This window comes from Camelus bactrianus, chromosome 8 (assembly GCF_048773025.1).
Source record: "Camelus bactrianus isolate YW-2024 breed Bactrian camel chromosome 8, ASM4877302v1, whole genome shotgun sequence".
In the NCBI taxonomy this organism is placed as follows: domain Eukaryota; kingdom Metazoa; phylum Chordata; class Mammalia; order Artiodactyla; family Camelidae; genus Camelus; species Camelus bactrianus.
The window spans coordinates 40,862,393-40,877,839 of NC_133546.1; the positions used below are offsets into that span (position 1 = coordinate 40,862,393).

The 15,447-nt window shown below is 42.8% G+C and overlaps 1 protein-coding gene and 1 long non-coding RNA gene across 3 annotated transcripts in view; one reads left to right on the forward strand and one right to left on the reverse strand.

Annotated features, from left to right (window-relative positions):
• LOC105077146 (uncharacterized) overlaps positions 1–11,680 on the reverse strand; it is a 42,396-nt gene extending 30,716 nt beyond the window's left edge. The window contains exons 1-3 of the long non-coding RNA XR_836045.3: positions 11,561–11,680; positions 10,788–11,016; positions 10,176–10,296 (exon numbers count right to left, since the gene is read on the reverse strand). This is a non-coding gene — a long non-coding RNA (uncharacterized LOC105077146). The remainder of the gene's footprint in view (positions 1–10,175; positions 10,297–10,787; positions 11,017–11,560) is intronic.
• Positions 11,681–13,008: 1,328 nt separating this feature from the next.
• The window catches only part of HS3ST5 (heparan sulfate-glucosamine 3-sulfotransferase 5), a 245,711-nt gene continuing 243,272 nt past the window's right edge, over positions 13,009–15,447 (forward strand). Inside the window, exon 1 of one of the 2 annotated variants that reach the window (XM_074368467.1) lies at positions 13,009–13,851. The gene's annotated coding sequence lies outside the window, so the exon portion shown is untranslated. The remainder of the gene's footprint in view (positions 13,852–15,447) is intronic. The other variant, XM_074368466.1, reaches the window with a different exon arrangement.

The following is a 15,447-nucleotide window of genomic DNA, read 5'->3' on the forward strand; positions in this document are numbered from 1 at the left end:
CTTGTATTATGCAATAAAATGCCATTAATTCACACTTTGTTAATCTCACCCTTATAGTTAACTAACTAAGCTCTATGTAAGTAATATTAAGAAATATTACTTTGTCTTCAAAAAATTCATTAGAATCTTATTTGTAAGCTAGAAAAATCTAGGATTTTTAAAAAAAATAGTCATTTATTTCTGGTTCTAGTAATTACATTTATTATGTTACCAAACTATCTCATACTTACAATGTAGTATAAAACAATCAAGGATTTTTGTGAAGTATACTTTTTATAAGCTTTACTTTATTACCTATTAAAATCCATTTATATCTTAGCTTAAAAATATTAACTTCTCTTGAGATTACTAAAATGCCATTTCTTCTCAAATATTTTCTCAGGCAGATTTCTCACTATTTTCCCTCCATTATTCCCAATGAATAGTGTTTTAAAGTGTTCACATTTATGGGACTACAGACAAAAATAATAACAAACATCAACTTTCAAAATCATGTTTGAACTTCGTGGAGACTGTTTAGAGAAATAAAAAGAGTAAATGATATAAATTTGCAGACCTTGATTCACAGAACAATCCTTCCCAAGTTGATGGAAGAAATCAGGAAATGCCCACAGCCACATAAAACTTAAATACAGGTATTTCAAACACTACCAGATTTTTGTCACTTATTTTTAGGAGGGAAATTTCTGTGCTGAACAATAGGAAATAATGAATAGCTGGTTCTAACTGAGGTCTATTATTCACTTAAAAAATGATGATTATAGGTTAGAGAACTCACTAAAACTTGAAACAGGACAAACAGGGCTAATTTTTGAGAGGAAGAAAGCTTGCTATAAAAAGCTAATATTTATTGAGAATTTTCTGTGAGCACACTATACTAAACACTTTACATAAACTATCTCCTCTAACACTCACAATAACCTGTGTGATGTGTCTGATGACTATGCCCTATCGGAGGAGAAACTGGTGCTCCAAGTGGTCACACAGTAAGTACAACACTGGTGTTGGAACCCAGCCCACCTCTTGATTACTAAGCTCTACAGATGTAGACCTGGGTTCTGAAAATGCCTGGGGAACGTGAACCACATTTGATCTGTTCTCCCCTGCCTGCAACTTCGGCAGTAGCCCTGGGTGGTGTTTGCAGTGACTGGGTGGGGAGGAGGTGCACTTGGCCAGTTGGTGCCTTGGTGTACAATAAAGTACCAGTCCGCGGAGCTGAAGTCAGAGACGCTCGCTCCGGGTCCAGGGGAAAGCTTCGGTCCCATCTAAACAGCCTACTCATTCACCAGCAGCAAAAATGATCATCTAAACTCCCTGACACACTGACTCCTTCTCTGACCTCAGTTGTTTTCCAGGAGAGATTTTAAAACAAAATCTTTAATATGTCCGTCTTTCCAAATTTTAAGTCTTCCAGAAGAACATTACATGTTCATGACTAAGATTTTCCTACACATTTATCTCCTGTTCCTTTATACCTTCTCTCTTCTCACCAATTTCTATTTTCTTTTTCTCTCCTCTGTTCCCTTTTTTCCCTGTATTTCTTACACATGCCTTCATCTTTTTGGAGGAGGAAGGAAAAGAAAAAGAAGAGACAAAGTTGTGGTGAAGACATCATGCTCAGCGTTTATTTTGTGTAGAACATTTTTTTGTGACCATATCACTTCCTGGAAATTTGCTTCCTGGTTTTAACATTTTATGTTTTTAAGTGAAATTCTTTAGAATTACACATTTTTATGTGGGTCACTTTTTTCTTTACAGTTTTTGTGTAAGTGTAAAGAATTCTCTCAAGCAGAGAATGTGGGTTCTACTTTCTAGCTGTGTGACTTAATATGTAAGTAATAGTGTCTAATGTTTTCAACTTCATCATCTGTCAAACAGAGAACAGTACCTGTGTCACCTGGATGGGGTGTCTGTGAGGATTAAATAAAACATCAAGAAGGACTCACTTAGGAAAGACTGCTACTCAGGAGGTAGCCTTGGCAGCATAATATTTCTGGTCCCTTCTCAATCCTTTCTCCATCATTTTCTTCCTCTTTCACCTTTCTCATAGTTTTAGCAATGCCTCATTCCTTGGACAGGCCAATAGATAAAGGATTCCACTAGAAGTTAATGAGTTTTCTACCAAATTAGACCATGAAAATTTATTTTTTTTAGCTCTATTCTTTTTAAATGGAAATTTTTCAAAACAAGATTACTCATATCCTGCCTTTTAAACACACTTTATTAAACACAGTTTCTGTTTCCTTGATGATTCAGGGCTATCATCACTATAAATACATGATGCCTCCACCCAATAAATCATTGTCACCCACCGCACACTGCCACTAATACTGCCTCAGTTACTTGCTCTGTTCCTATGGGTGCACCTTCACCCACCATCTGACTTGTGTTTTATAGCCTTCCTCCCCAAACAGCTCTCAGAGAGTTTCTTGTTGGCATGAACTGTTTTTCACGTAACTCTGTGTCCTAGTGCCTAGCATTATGGATCATAAAATCCACAAATGCAGTATGAGTTTAATAAGCACTGTCTTAAGTTACATATAACACTCAGTGATAACCTGAGAACCTATTCATTTCTGGGGAGAAAGGGAGGAAAAGGATAATCCTTTCTAGCTGTTGTTTCACATACATTTAATCTTCACAACAACTGAATAAGGAAGGTAGCATTAGTATCTCTGTTTTAGAAATGAAAAAAACTGAGGCTCGGATAACTCAAAACCTGCCCAAGACCACACAGCTCCCAACAGAAGAGCTGTCACTTTGAACCTGGAACTGCCTTATGCCAAAGTCCATTCACTTCCTGCCACACCATATCCACTCCCTCTGACATGAGATGGGCCACCTGCTTTTTGGTCTGAGATGAAGTTCGTAGTTACAACGAAGTTGTAACTTTTCTGTCTGTCCCTCAATGTCACATGTCACCTCTTTGGGTATTATTTATCACATGCCCTTTCCTACCTTGTATTTTGCTGTTTTGGTTTGCCATCAGCTTAGAAAATATGAACCACGCTTTATAGACTTATTTAGAAATAAGAATAAAATATTCTTAGTAACTAATTAAGGATAGGATGACAAATGGTATTCGAGCTGCATGCTTGACCCTGACGGCACAGTAGTAGCTGACCAGAGGGCCAGGCTGAGGTAATACCCAGGCTCTGTGCGTGGGGCCCATTGGGACTAGCGGCGTCTGGCATAGTTAAGGCAAGAGCAAGCAGTGCCGCACCTCTGCAGCCTGGGGAGTTTTCAATGAATAAATTGTATGAAGGTTACTGTGTGGTCTTGGCATCATCCATCCAGATTTTCAGTTGTATTTTGCTCACTCCTTTGCTCTTAGCTAGAGTATGTGTAGTTAAGAAGGCTAGATAAATGACTTCCAGATAACTAAAATGTTTCTGACGGTCTTTTTCTTTCTCCCCTCCCTTACTTTCTTTCTCTCGGCCCATGCTCTGTGGTTGAGGTCCTAAGTTTGGCATCAGCACCATAGCACCTACTTAAGTCATTGAGAGCACACAGGCTAAGAGAGTGCAAACTTCTGCTACAAATTAGACCACAAGGGGGTAAGTAAATTAGCAAACAATGATGGCAGTTGCCATAAGAGATTTTTTTTTCCCAGAAATATTAAGTGTGTGAAGATTTAAGTACACATGGTACCCTGATACCCACAGGGCTACTGATACTAACTCTGAACTTGACCCCTGCATCATTCTTGCCACTGCCCACAAGAGCTGATGACACTTATTAGCCTCCTCTGCTACCACTTCTGTCTTTGTTACCACCACTTCTGCTCCATAGACAGTCTCCTTGGCCTGCTCTCCCCTTCTCTCTGCCTTTCTTATTTCCAGTCTCGTTGGATCCCTGTCATGTTGTGTGAGCTTCTTGGCTTTTACATGAAAAGACTGACCTTTTATATACATCACCATCAAGCCAGAAGATTTTTTTCCCTCCTGTTGGAGAACTAATCAGTCACAGCTCATCCGCTATAACCTTCATGTCTTTGGCTCTTCTTAACGTGTTAAAAATGCTCAAATCTCACAGTTTATTTCTTTTTCACAAGATGCACATTTTTTCCCCTTTTGTATCTGATACCATTCCTGGTGCTTCAACACCACCCTGGACAACTGAGGCTATGCAGTACTCTATAAAACCCACCTGCTGGAAATCACTTTTCCAACGTCCCACACACAATAGTCATTGTATGCATTCAGAACCCCTCTGCGGGTAGCCAGTTCAGGTCCAGTCCCAAAGTGGCCAGCCCGAACAGTTCCCTTTTCTCTCCTACTTTTCAACATAATGTCTCAAAGAAGGGAAGATTGTCATCATTTGAGGGGTAACCTGGATTCTACTAGAAGTGATTTTCTCAAATCATTTGCAAAAACAAAACAAAACAAAACTAACCCTTATTTAGCCAATTTCTTGTGGCAACTGAAGACAAAACATAGTAGGTTTAGGTCCTGATATACATAGGAGGTTGAGCCCCTGATATGTAGGGGCTCAATTTGCTACAGAAGCATTCTTAAAATAGATTGCTCATGGTTTATCCTCACCCAGACAACCAACTGATCCAATGATATCCTGAAGGACATCATTCTGTCATTATTCCAAGAACAGTTATCTGATACTGCAAATTCAATTAAGTAGAGTTGTGAAGAAAGAAAAACAATAGAGAAGTACAACACAAGACACGGTTTTATTGTTGTTATTTTGCTGTTATCTATACTTACCTTTGAAGAGAAGCAAGAGGAGAGGGAGAGAGAGAAAATACATCAGTGAGAGGAGGTTATTTATGGTATAAAATTGTGTTGTCCCATATGGTAGTCACTAATCACATGTGGCTATTGAGCACTTGAAATGTTGTTAATCTAAACTGAGATGTGCTGTAAGTGCACACGTGGGATTTTGAAGATTTGGCATGAAAGGAAATCATATAAAACATCACGTTAATAATTTTTCATATTGGTTACATATTGAAAAGATAATATTTTGGATACATTTATTTAAGTACAATATATTATTAAAATTAATTTCACCTGTTCCTTTTAACTTATTTAAATGGCTACTAGAAAATTTTAGATTACATATATAGCTTGCATTTGTAGCTCAAATTTTATTGGTTTTAGGTAGCTCTGGTATAAGGTCTTATCTATTGGGATTAGGTTCAACTGCAAGTAACAGAAAACTCCAAAATAACACAGGGTTACTCAAGATGGTTGCTAAAGCTCTAACCAGAATAATCACATTCCAGCCAGCAAGAAGGAGAAAGTGACCCATTACAGATAGAAAACAATCCTATGGTTACCAAAGGGGAAAGTCGGGGGAAGGATAAATTAGGAGATTAGAATTAACAGATACACACTACTATATATAAAATAGACACACAACAAGCTCCTACTGCATAGCACAGGGAACTATATTCGATATCTTATAACTATAATGAAAAAGAATCTGAAAAACTGAATCACTTTGCTATACACCTGAAACTAACACAATATTGTGTGATCTAGTACCATTTTAGTCACATGGTTACCCATAAAGACAAGAGAGATGGGGCAACCCAGTATTTATTCCTAACAATCAAGTGTTCAGCTAAAAATCAGGAGTTATTTTTAGGATGACCATTTGTCCCAGTTTGCTTGAAAGTCTATTTTGTGTGTGTTGTCCTGGCATAATTATTAATAGCTCCCCCTTTCTCTCTCTCTCAAGTGTCCTAGTTTGGATGATAAATTATATGGTCACTCTTGTTATATTACCAAGAAAAAAGAGAGAAACAGATGACGGGGTAGACAATTCAGTCTCTCCTAGAGATCCTTGAGGAATCACTTGAGAAATCTTTGGCAGGTGGGTGTCTCCTCGAGCTCACCTCACCATTATTCTGAAACAATGCTTTTGGAGGTTACAGCAAGAATTGATAAGTTCAAGGACTTTTTTCATCTTTCCATTTTTGTTTATTCATTTAACAAATATTTATGGTGTGTCTCCATTTACCAAGCACTGTGCATTTGGGGGACACAGGGGTAAAATAGAATTCAGTACTATTCATTTCCACTCTGTTAAACCCATCTCCTATAACAGTGGAATAATAGGCATCTGAATTGTCAGAATAGTCTCGCTTCTGGACTATTAAAGTCTCCCCCTGGACATATCTCTAAGTCTCTGTCTTTTTCTGATTCCAGAAAATCCTAGCCCACTGTTTTCCAAAATGTCTTCAATATATCATTAGTTTTCAAGAAAGTTCCATAGTCAAATGATATTTGGAAGTGCAGCATGATTAGAGCTTCATAATACAAATTAGCATATTAAAAACTCTGAGAACTACTACAATAGCAATTCTTAATTAAGTCTTCTAATCTGAGCTGGTCTGGGGGTTAATACCTGTGGAGAGCTAATGCAACACTCCTTTTGTACTGCTCCTTTAGTCCCAGGAGTCTGAGGATATTAGAAGAGTCTCTGGCCATAGTTCCTCCTGCATTCAACCTCCTGAAGCTCACATTTGTCCTCTGTCTTGACCTCTAAGCAGAGGCAAACTTCTCCAGCTTTTTCCTCATTGCCCAAACTAAATGGATATCTCTACATGAGTTAAACACCATAACCTCAAACTTAACGATCTAAAATTGAATTTTTCTTTCTGTCCAAAATCAACCTCCTCTCATACACCTCAGTTTTTGGAGTTATACTACCTGTGGTAGACATTTTGTTTCTTTAACTGATTGTTTGGGGGCTTTTTGTTTTGTTTCATTTTGGATTGGTTTTGGCAAGGGTCGGGTGAGGAGTTTGGAGGTAGGCTGAACAGCCTTGCATCTTCATTCCTATGTTTGGAAAAAGTTCCTTTGTGTGCAGTGTTGGTGAGAAGTTGTGCATAGCCAATGGTTCCTGGCAGCCTCGGCTGGAGTATATGGTCTGGGCTAGGCCAGTAAGTTTCCCACTGGGGACTTCGAACGTGAGTAATTGGGACAGAGAAGCAGGACTGGTTACAATTCACTTGTAGTGTGGCAGGAGAGATATTAGCAGTGTTCTACAACAACAGTGTCCTTGCCCTTGTCACCCCAGAAGATTCTGATGCATTCCATAGTTTGAGGACAACTGTATCAGGTCTTTCTTATACACCAGCTCTTCCAGGAAGATTTAATAATTATCCCATCCGAGACTAACTTCTCCTCTTTTAGAGTCCTATAATGCTTAGTATCTTATGCCAGTCATGCTGAATCTATGCTATGTTGTTTTGCCATTATTTAAGTATTTTATCTCTGTAACTAGTTTCTAAGCATCTAGAAGGCAAGATATAAATTATCATGACTCACATAGAGTAATTACTCAATGAATTAATGAATATTCACTCGTGACAAATTAATTGCACTTGACATATAATATAGACTTCTCCACTTGCTACAACATAAAGTTTAAATTCATTCACCTCAATTCAAGAGTTTCTAAAGAGTGGTTCTCAAATTTGCAATATTTAAAAAATCACCTCCTAGAGAGCTACAACAAATAACTTTTCCTTGTGTTACAATGTCAGAGATTCCTATTTAATTAATTTCGGGTACAGCAATCTGGTCATTGTGATTTTTAAAAATTCCTAAATGGTTCTATATTGCAGGCAAAGTTGTGAATCATCATTCTGATATTCAAAGTGTGCTCCTAGGACCAGTGGCAGGAGTTCACCTGGGAGTTCCTGAAGGTGCATTTTAACAAGATTCCTCAGTGATCCATATCCATATTAAAGTATGAGAAACACTTGGTCTGTAGTAGTGATTGCCAATAGAAGCATAATATAAACCACATATGTGATTTAAAATCTTCTTGTAGCTCTATTTAAAAAGCTTTTAAAAAGGTAAAAATAATTTAATAAATAATTTATGTAAACCAGTGTATCCAAAATATTATTCTAATAATTAATATAAAATATTTTATAGGCTTTTTATTTTTTTGCACTAAGAATTTTAAATCCAGCGTGTATTTTATACTCATAGACTAGCCATATTTCAAGAGCTTCGTGGCCACGGGTAGCTAGTGGCCATCATTTTGGACAGAGCAGATCTAGAGCTAATTACCCTTCCTCTTTAACATCAGCTACAGCTTTCTTTATGAAAGCTCTTTGCTATACTCAAGGGAACTTTTCATCAGCCAATTAACCCATCATTCACTTTCCAGTCTTTACATTGTTACCCACACTGTTCCTTGCAGCCTGGAAAGCCCTCCCTCTACTCTCTGCTGGTCAGTTTCCATTTTTTTCTTTAAACCCCGTTCAAGTCTATAGCTCTTTGGCAAAACCTTCCTAAAATGGTCCCAGATTATAGCAGTTAGTTACTGCTCTAGATTTTATAGGGCAAGAGTACATTCTCACCTATTAGGAAAGATGGTAAAAGATGACTTTAGAAAGCCAAACATGGAATGCAATTAGAATTGTAAAACGTTCTGTCTTTGTTAATAAAAATAAAACATAGACCTCAGAAGACTGATATTAAAAATAGTTTCTCTGGTAGGGAGGAACAGCCTTCCTAGGACTGCTAAAGAAATCCATGTAATTCTTCTAGAGACTTTTCATGGTTACCCTTGCCTACTGTCCCCCACCCCATAATACTGAAACTAAATGATCTCTACCTTAAGCATAAAGTAAAGTGGAAACAACAACTCTTCTCTTGACTACTCCCAAACTTAACTAAGACAAAAATGGAATATTCAAAAGAGCCTTTATTAATAACCTCAAGGTAGTAAAAGCAAAAATATCAGAATTCAGTAAATTCTGACAGTCTGACTTGCAAGATTTAGCTATGTTCTGCACGAGCAAGATTACCCCATTCACTGGGGGCAAGGGTGGGGCATCAGGAGTGTCAGAGATCTTGCTAGTTTCCTCTTTCCTTGCACCTCTTCTCTCTCCACTTAGTGACATTACATTTAACCTACAGACCTAGCACTTTCTAGATATCTTACTCCTCTTGGCCTAGAGTTACACTGTCCAATATGACATCCATTAGCCACATATGGCTAAATGAATACTTGAGATGTGGACAGTCTAAACTGAGATGGGCTGTAAGTACACAAGACACACCAGATTTCAAGATGCAATACATGTATGAATTTTCCATTGCTGCTGTAAAAAAATTACCATAAATTTAGTGGCTTAAAATATCCACTTATTATCACATGGTGCTATAGTCTAGAAGTTCTGGTACAGCTGGCTCAGCTGAGCCCTCTGCTTAGAGTCTCATAAGGACAAACCCAAGGTGTCATTAGCACTGCTCTCTTCTCTGAGGGCTCTGCAGATGAACCTGTTTCCAATATTATTCAGGTTATTGGCTGCAATCAGCTCCTTGTGGTTATAGGGCAGGGGTCTCATTTCCTTCCTGTCAGCCGGAGTTCACTGAGCTCCTGAAGGCCACTGCATTCCTTGTCGCATTGGCCCTTCCATCCTTAAGCATGTTAAATCTCCCCATGCTTTGAATCTCTCTGATTTCTCTTTGTGTTACATTTCTTCTGCTTATGGCCTGAACAAATGCTTTGCTTTTCAGAATTCATGTCATTAGGTTGGACCCACTCAGACAGTCCAGGATAATCTCCCTGTTTTAAGGTCTGCAAATTTAATTACATCTACAAAGTCCATTTTGCCATGTAATGTAACAGATTTACAAGTTCCATGGATTATGGTGTGGGAGCCATTTTTTCCATCACAATATAAAAAAAAATACAAATATCATGAATAATTGTATATCGATCATGTCAAAATGATAATATCTTAGATGTATTAAGTTAAGCAATATATATTATTAAATTTCACCTGTTTTGTTTTACTTTTTAAATGAGCTATGGAATACTTAAAAAGGCACATGTGGCTCATATTTTCGCCATGACACTTCTATTAGCCAGTACTGGTCTGAACCGAGAGGACAGTTAAATCCTCTTTACCATTCTTATCATTTCTGACATCAGATCTGTGGACCCACCTCTTCCATAAGAAATATTTCCCCTATAATCAGGTGTAGCCTGATTATATCAGGTGATTTTAGGCCTCTGACTGCTAAACATCTCCTAGCACAATACAATACCAGAACTTTTGTACAAGAGACACTCAAATACAGTGATAGAGCAGGGAGATGACGGCTCAGGGGCTCATTTCTGCAAAAGAGAACTCCCAGTGAACCAAATCTATACCTGATAACACTAGCAATTACTGAACTCACCTTATGAGAGCAAAGGCTTCTTTTATTCATCTTTTGGTTTCCAGGTATGGCACAAAGAGAGCTCCTTTAATGCTGTAATGAATGTTCACTTAACCAACTGAATCCAGATGTCAACGATTGGCTGGTTAACAAACAAACAAACAAAAAGATATAGTTGGGAAACAAGTCAGATATCCCCTACTTCCTAATAATGATAAATATTTCCATACTTTACTGAGAGGGTAGCCTCCATTTGAAACTGTAAGCTAAACAATATTTAATGGTTCCATCTTTATGAGACAAGAGAGTGTGATGACACTCAGAAAAAATACATTCTTTACCAAATGAACACTCTAATTAACCAAATGTTTTCATTACTGTGTATTCTATTTGGCTTTGGTGATTGAACCAAACCAATGAATCCATGACTGTTTTCAAGACTGCATTTTTAAAAGATTTTTTTGGATGTGCCACTTCATCTGGTATTTAGTTCTATTTCTTTAAATTCACACAGTATTAAGATGTTTCTACTAAAAGTGTTAGACCCCACATCCCACCTCTGCACTTTCCCTAGCATGCAAGCCAGATCATTTGTAGGAGTTGAAGAGCAGTACACACAGGAAGTGCACATACCCTGATCTAATCCTCCAACAGAGGTGGTGAGGTGCCCTTTCCAGGCTGTGCTTCAGTTTGTGGGGTTGTGCCTGCTCCCAGCCCCAGGTGTGAACCGGTACAAGCCAGGCAAAATCACTGTAGCAATCTCTTAGTCCATCAGCTACAGAGCTAAGGATCCTCTGAGGAGAAGCCAGGATTGCTGGGAAAGCACAGGCTGCTGATTGTTCCTCTCCAGCCAGACATAAACCTGAAGAAAGACAGAATTATGAGAAATCACATTTATCTCACCCCATCATCCTTCTCAGTAATCTCCCTGGCACAAAAGAATGAATACCAATAAAAGATAATATAAATAAACATTTTAAATAAAGTTGACTAATTGAAAAGACACAGAAGGAGTGATGCATTCTTCAAAATCTATTGTCCTGCCTTTGTAGACTTTATTGCTTATCAGCATTTTTACCCCTCAAGAAAAACAGAACAGCAACATTTGTTCAGAAAAAAGCAAATTGTGTTTCTTCCTTTCTTATTACTTTTATTGTTTGAGGTTTCTTTTAGACTATAATGTGGCATTGTGATTCTGAGATGGGAAAAAAACAATCTCTTGTCTTTCAAACATAAGAATGTGATTGTATGCTATTGTTGCCAACAATGAGCTAAAGAGGTTAATGGATCACGTATCTGGCAAACAGCCATCTTTCCTCCTGCTCAATATATTAAACAATATACATTTTGTTGTTGCTGCTGAGCTTACGATTTTGTCTGAGTAGTTGGTAAATAAGTTTACTTACATTTAAGTTATCTCTTTCTAGAACTCAGCAGCTTTGTCCTTCAGGCTGTATTCTGAAATTGAAAAAGTGCTGTTTGAGATCTGAGCCCACTACCTTTGGAAGTGATGGTGATAGTGGGTCTGGGGAAGGGAGGTGGGGCGGAGGGCTGGCAGTTGAATGATAATCTAGAAATATTGTACCTTGTGAATTGCATCCAACCTTTCATTTTCAGATTGCCTAAATTAACAAAGTGAAATTACCATAGTAAAAAAGAATGGATACTGGAGGAAACACCACAATTCTTTCTGTTGTTGTTGAGAGTGATCAGTCTAACAGACCTCTAATTAAATGGACCAGTTCCCTCCACGACCCCAGGTTGACTCAACTCAGGATTTGAAGACAGACATGCCCTCATAAGCAATAACACTGGGATTCCCTGCCTAAAGGACTTCCCTATGTACAGCATTTATGTGGAATCAGTAAGAGACCTAATACCTCACGAGCGAAAAAAAAAAAAGTTTGTTTTTAAGGAAACTCCAGAGGGAAAAACTTTCCCGGCGAGAAAGATACTGGTTTTCCGGGAAATTTTGGTTAGGTAGGGATAGATGATGAGGGAGGGCTGGAGTTAGGAGAAAAGAATCAACGCATTAGTCTCAGATCAAGTGGAATCTTTTCAGTCAGGCAAAGAGCACAGTAAATAGCACGTAGAGTCCACTGCCTCAGTATTTTGCTGGGAGCAAGGGATAGGAAGGATGTAGACTAAATTGGGAAGGCTAGTGTGCCTCTCAGGTTTGGAATTTGTAGCCTGGAAAAAGGCAGAGCCCTGATCTCCGCTTCCCAGCTAGGCAGTGATCGCCCCCTGTGACTCTGGATGCACACAGCAGTCTGAGAACCGCTACAGCCACCGCCGCCCGACCCCTCGCAGCCTCCTGCTCTCCCGCCTGGCATGCTGGAGCCACACACGAACTCCCTGGACACCGGTGTGCCCCCAAGCTCCCGGTCTAGGCCACTCTAACCCCAGAGAGACCTATCTCAGCTCCTCAGAGATCGGGTCTCTCCGACTTCTGTGTCTCCAGGTCCTGCCACCCTGGTCACTTCTGCAGGTTCCCCAAGCTGCGACTTCAGTTGGCCGGGGAGCCCTGCGCGCCCTCCCGGCCTCCCAGGTTCGCCACTAGCCCGCAGCTACTGCGCCTGGGTGGGACGCGGGGTGGCTCAGCCAGAGGACCTCCGCCTCCGGGTAAATCCTCTCCTCCCCCTTCTTCGCCTAAGGCCCTGCCCTCCCCCTGCAGCAAGCCGCTCCCGTGTGTACGCCCAGCTCTCGACTAAAGACACCTGCGCTTCCTTCCCATCCTTCTCCTCCGCCCTTTTCGTTGCGGTTTCTCCTCTGCCTTTGGGAGCTCGGGAGCGGCAGCTGGAGGAGGAGCAGGGAGGAGGGAGAGGGCGAGGAGGAGTAGGGTCGGGGTGGGTGGGGAGAGAGCCGGGAGGGTGTGGACTGGCAGCCACTCTGCAGCTGGTCGCCTGGGACCCGGTCCCTCCCGCGCGCCCGAGTGATGGAGGGGAAGAGATTCGCTTAGACACACACGCGCGCGCACAGCTGGGCACGTCTCCGGGAGGCAGCCGCCGGGTGCCGGGCGGCGGCCGTGACAGCACCAGCCGCGGGGAGCCGGGAGCCCGCACAGCTTGGCACGCCAGCTTCAAGACCCGGGAAGGGAAGATCCCAGCCGCACTGACTGTTGCTCTGTGGGGCGGATCGAGAGGAAGCAGGCTGCCCAAGGAGTGTCACTGAGGACGCAGGAGGGTTTCCGCTCTGCGCTCAGAGTCCGGGGCCGAGCCGGTGCCCGCGTGGGGCGAGGAGGATGCTCACCTCCTCCCGCAGAGCGGCTGCGGGCCCTGGCACGGCGCGGACTCCGGCTCCGGCGGCTGCCCCTGCCGTGCCCGCGCCGCGGGAGCGCGCTCTGCCGCACCTGGCTCCAGCATCCTGGGGAAGCGCAGGAAACGCGCCCTAAACTCCACTACTTCTCGCCCGCCTCCTCCCCCTCCCGGCTCCCCGCCCCGGACCTCGCGGCCGCTGCCGCCGCCTGCGCGTAGGGCCCTCCCGCCTCTTACTCTCACGCGCGCACGCACAGCCTCGCTTGCTCGCTTGTCATTCACGCAGACTCGCTCTCCGCCGAGCCGAAGCTGGGGAGTCCGAAACTACTGGACCAACTGCCACCGGGACTGCAGGAGCCTCCCCTTGGCCCGGCGCGACCCGCCGCTGGCCCCCGCGCCCTAGGCTCCCGCCCGCGCCGCCGCCGCCGCCGCCGGGGACCATGGTGAGCAGGGCGCGCTGCCCGCCTCGCGCCGGGGAGGGGCTTGAGCACCGCGGGCTGAAGCCGCGTAGATTTGGGGAGAAATTTCAAGGGGGGGAGGTAACTGAGAGGAGACATCGGCGTGATGCCAGCCAAAGCACTTTGTGGGGTGCGGTTCTCCTGGACACTGCCTGGGGGAGACTGGAGACGTTCTCTGGGGCTCGGGGTTAAACTTGTGCGAGATGAGAAACGACGGGGGCGATCCCCGGAGCGAATTTAGAGTCGTCGGGGTCAGTCAGTCAATCTGCCTGTCTGTCTCTTGCCCCGAGCAGGGCGCAGCGCTCTGGGCTGTCTTTGAGGGAGAGAAGAAACACGCGTTAACCGCACTCAGCAGAGTTTGGGGCTCGCACTCGTCCACTTCTCAAGGTGGCTGTGGGCTGTCGCTTGGAGCGCGAGACGGCTTTGGGCGAGTTGGGAGGTGTGGTGGAGGCCCGAGCAGAGGGCAGGCAGAGGGCAGGCAAAGTCTCGGTGAACTTGCGGGGGGTAGGGGTGCGTTCTCCGCCCCAGCCGGGCCCCACCCCTCTCAGCGCCAGTCCCTGCCCCAGGGCAGCACCAGTTCACGTAGCCCTTCCGCCCACCCCCCCAACACGCACACCAGAGGAGACAGAGCAGTGGAGTGGATGGTCTTACCGGTTTTTTCCTAAGAGGTGAGCAAGGTCGCTGTGACTACTGACTGGAGCTCAGAGACTTCTGCTTCTGGGACTTGGTTTAGGGAAGCGGGGTAGGAGCGCCCACCCTCCTGTGGATGCCTCTACCTAGCGGTTCCAGGTGCATAGCGAGCACACTACCCTCACAACTCCAGAATCACTTCACCTTGGTGCGCTTCGCTCTCTGGGTTCCTTCCTTGAGTGCTTCAGGGCGTCCACCCAAAGGAACCTGCTGCGCACATCCTGGTCGCCCCAGTACTCACCCTACTCACCCGGTGGGTCTCTCTCTCTCTCTCTCTCTCTCTCTCTCTCTCTCTCTCTCTCTCTCTCTCTCTCTCTCTCTTTCTCTTCTCTCTCTCTCTCTCTCTCTCTCTCTCTCTCTCTCTCTCTCTGTCTCTCTCTCCCTCCCTCCCTCTCTCTCTCTCTCTTTCCGCCTTTCCTTCCTGCCTCCAATACCAGCTTCGTGGAAAACACTGATCCCTTAAGGAGAGGTTTAATACTTGCAAAGTGCTTTATGTCATATTACTTCGTGGATACGTTTACTTGCACTTCAACTCTTCTCTGATTTATGTAAACTTAGTCGGGTAAATAGCATGCAGGGTCGGGTTGAGGTGGGAACTAGAGTTGGGTGGGCGTTCTTTCTCTAACGTTGCTCCTTTCTAAACTGATTTGCCAGAAGTAATTTAAAGCTGGTGCTTCTGAAAGCTTTTTGCTCAGTAGTTTTGACATATTTCAGGGCTTTAGACAAGCGTTTCCACAGTACAATTTATTTCAAGTATATTCAGCTTCTATTCCAAGAAAAAGTTGAAAGGAATATAATAAAAGGGATTACAGAATTGGATATCAAAACTATTTTAATGTTTTATTGGTTATCAATTATGTTGTAGTAGATTTTTTTTTTCAAGTTCCCTTA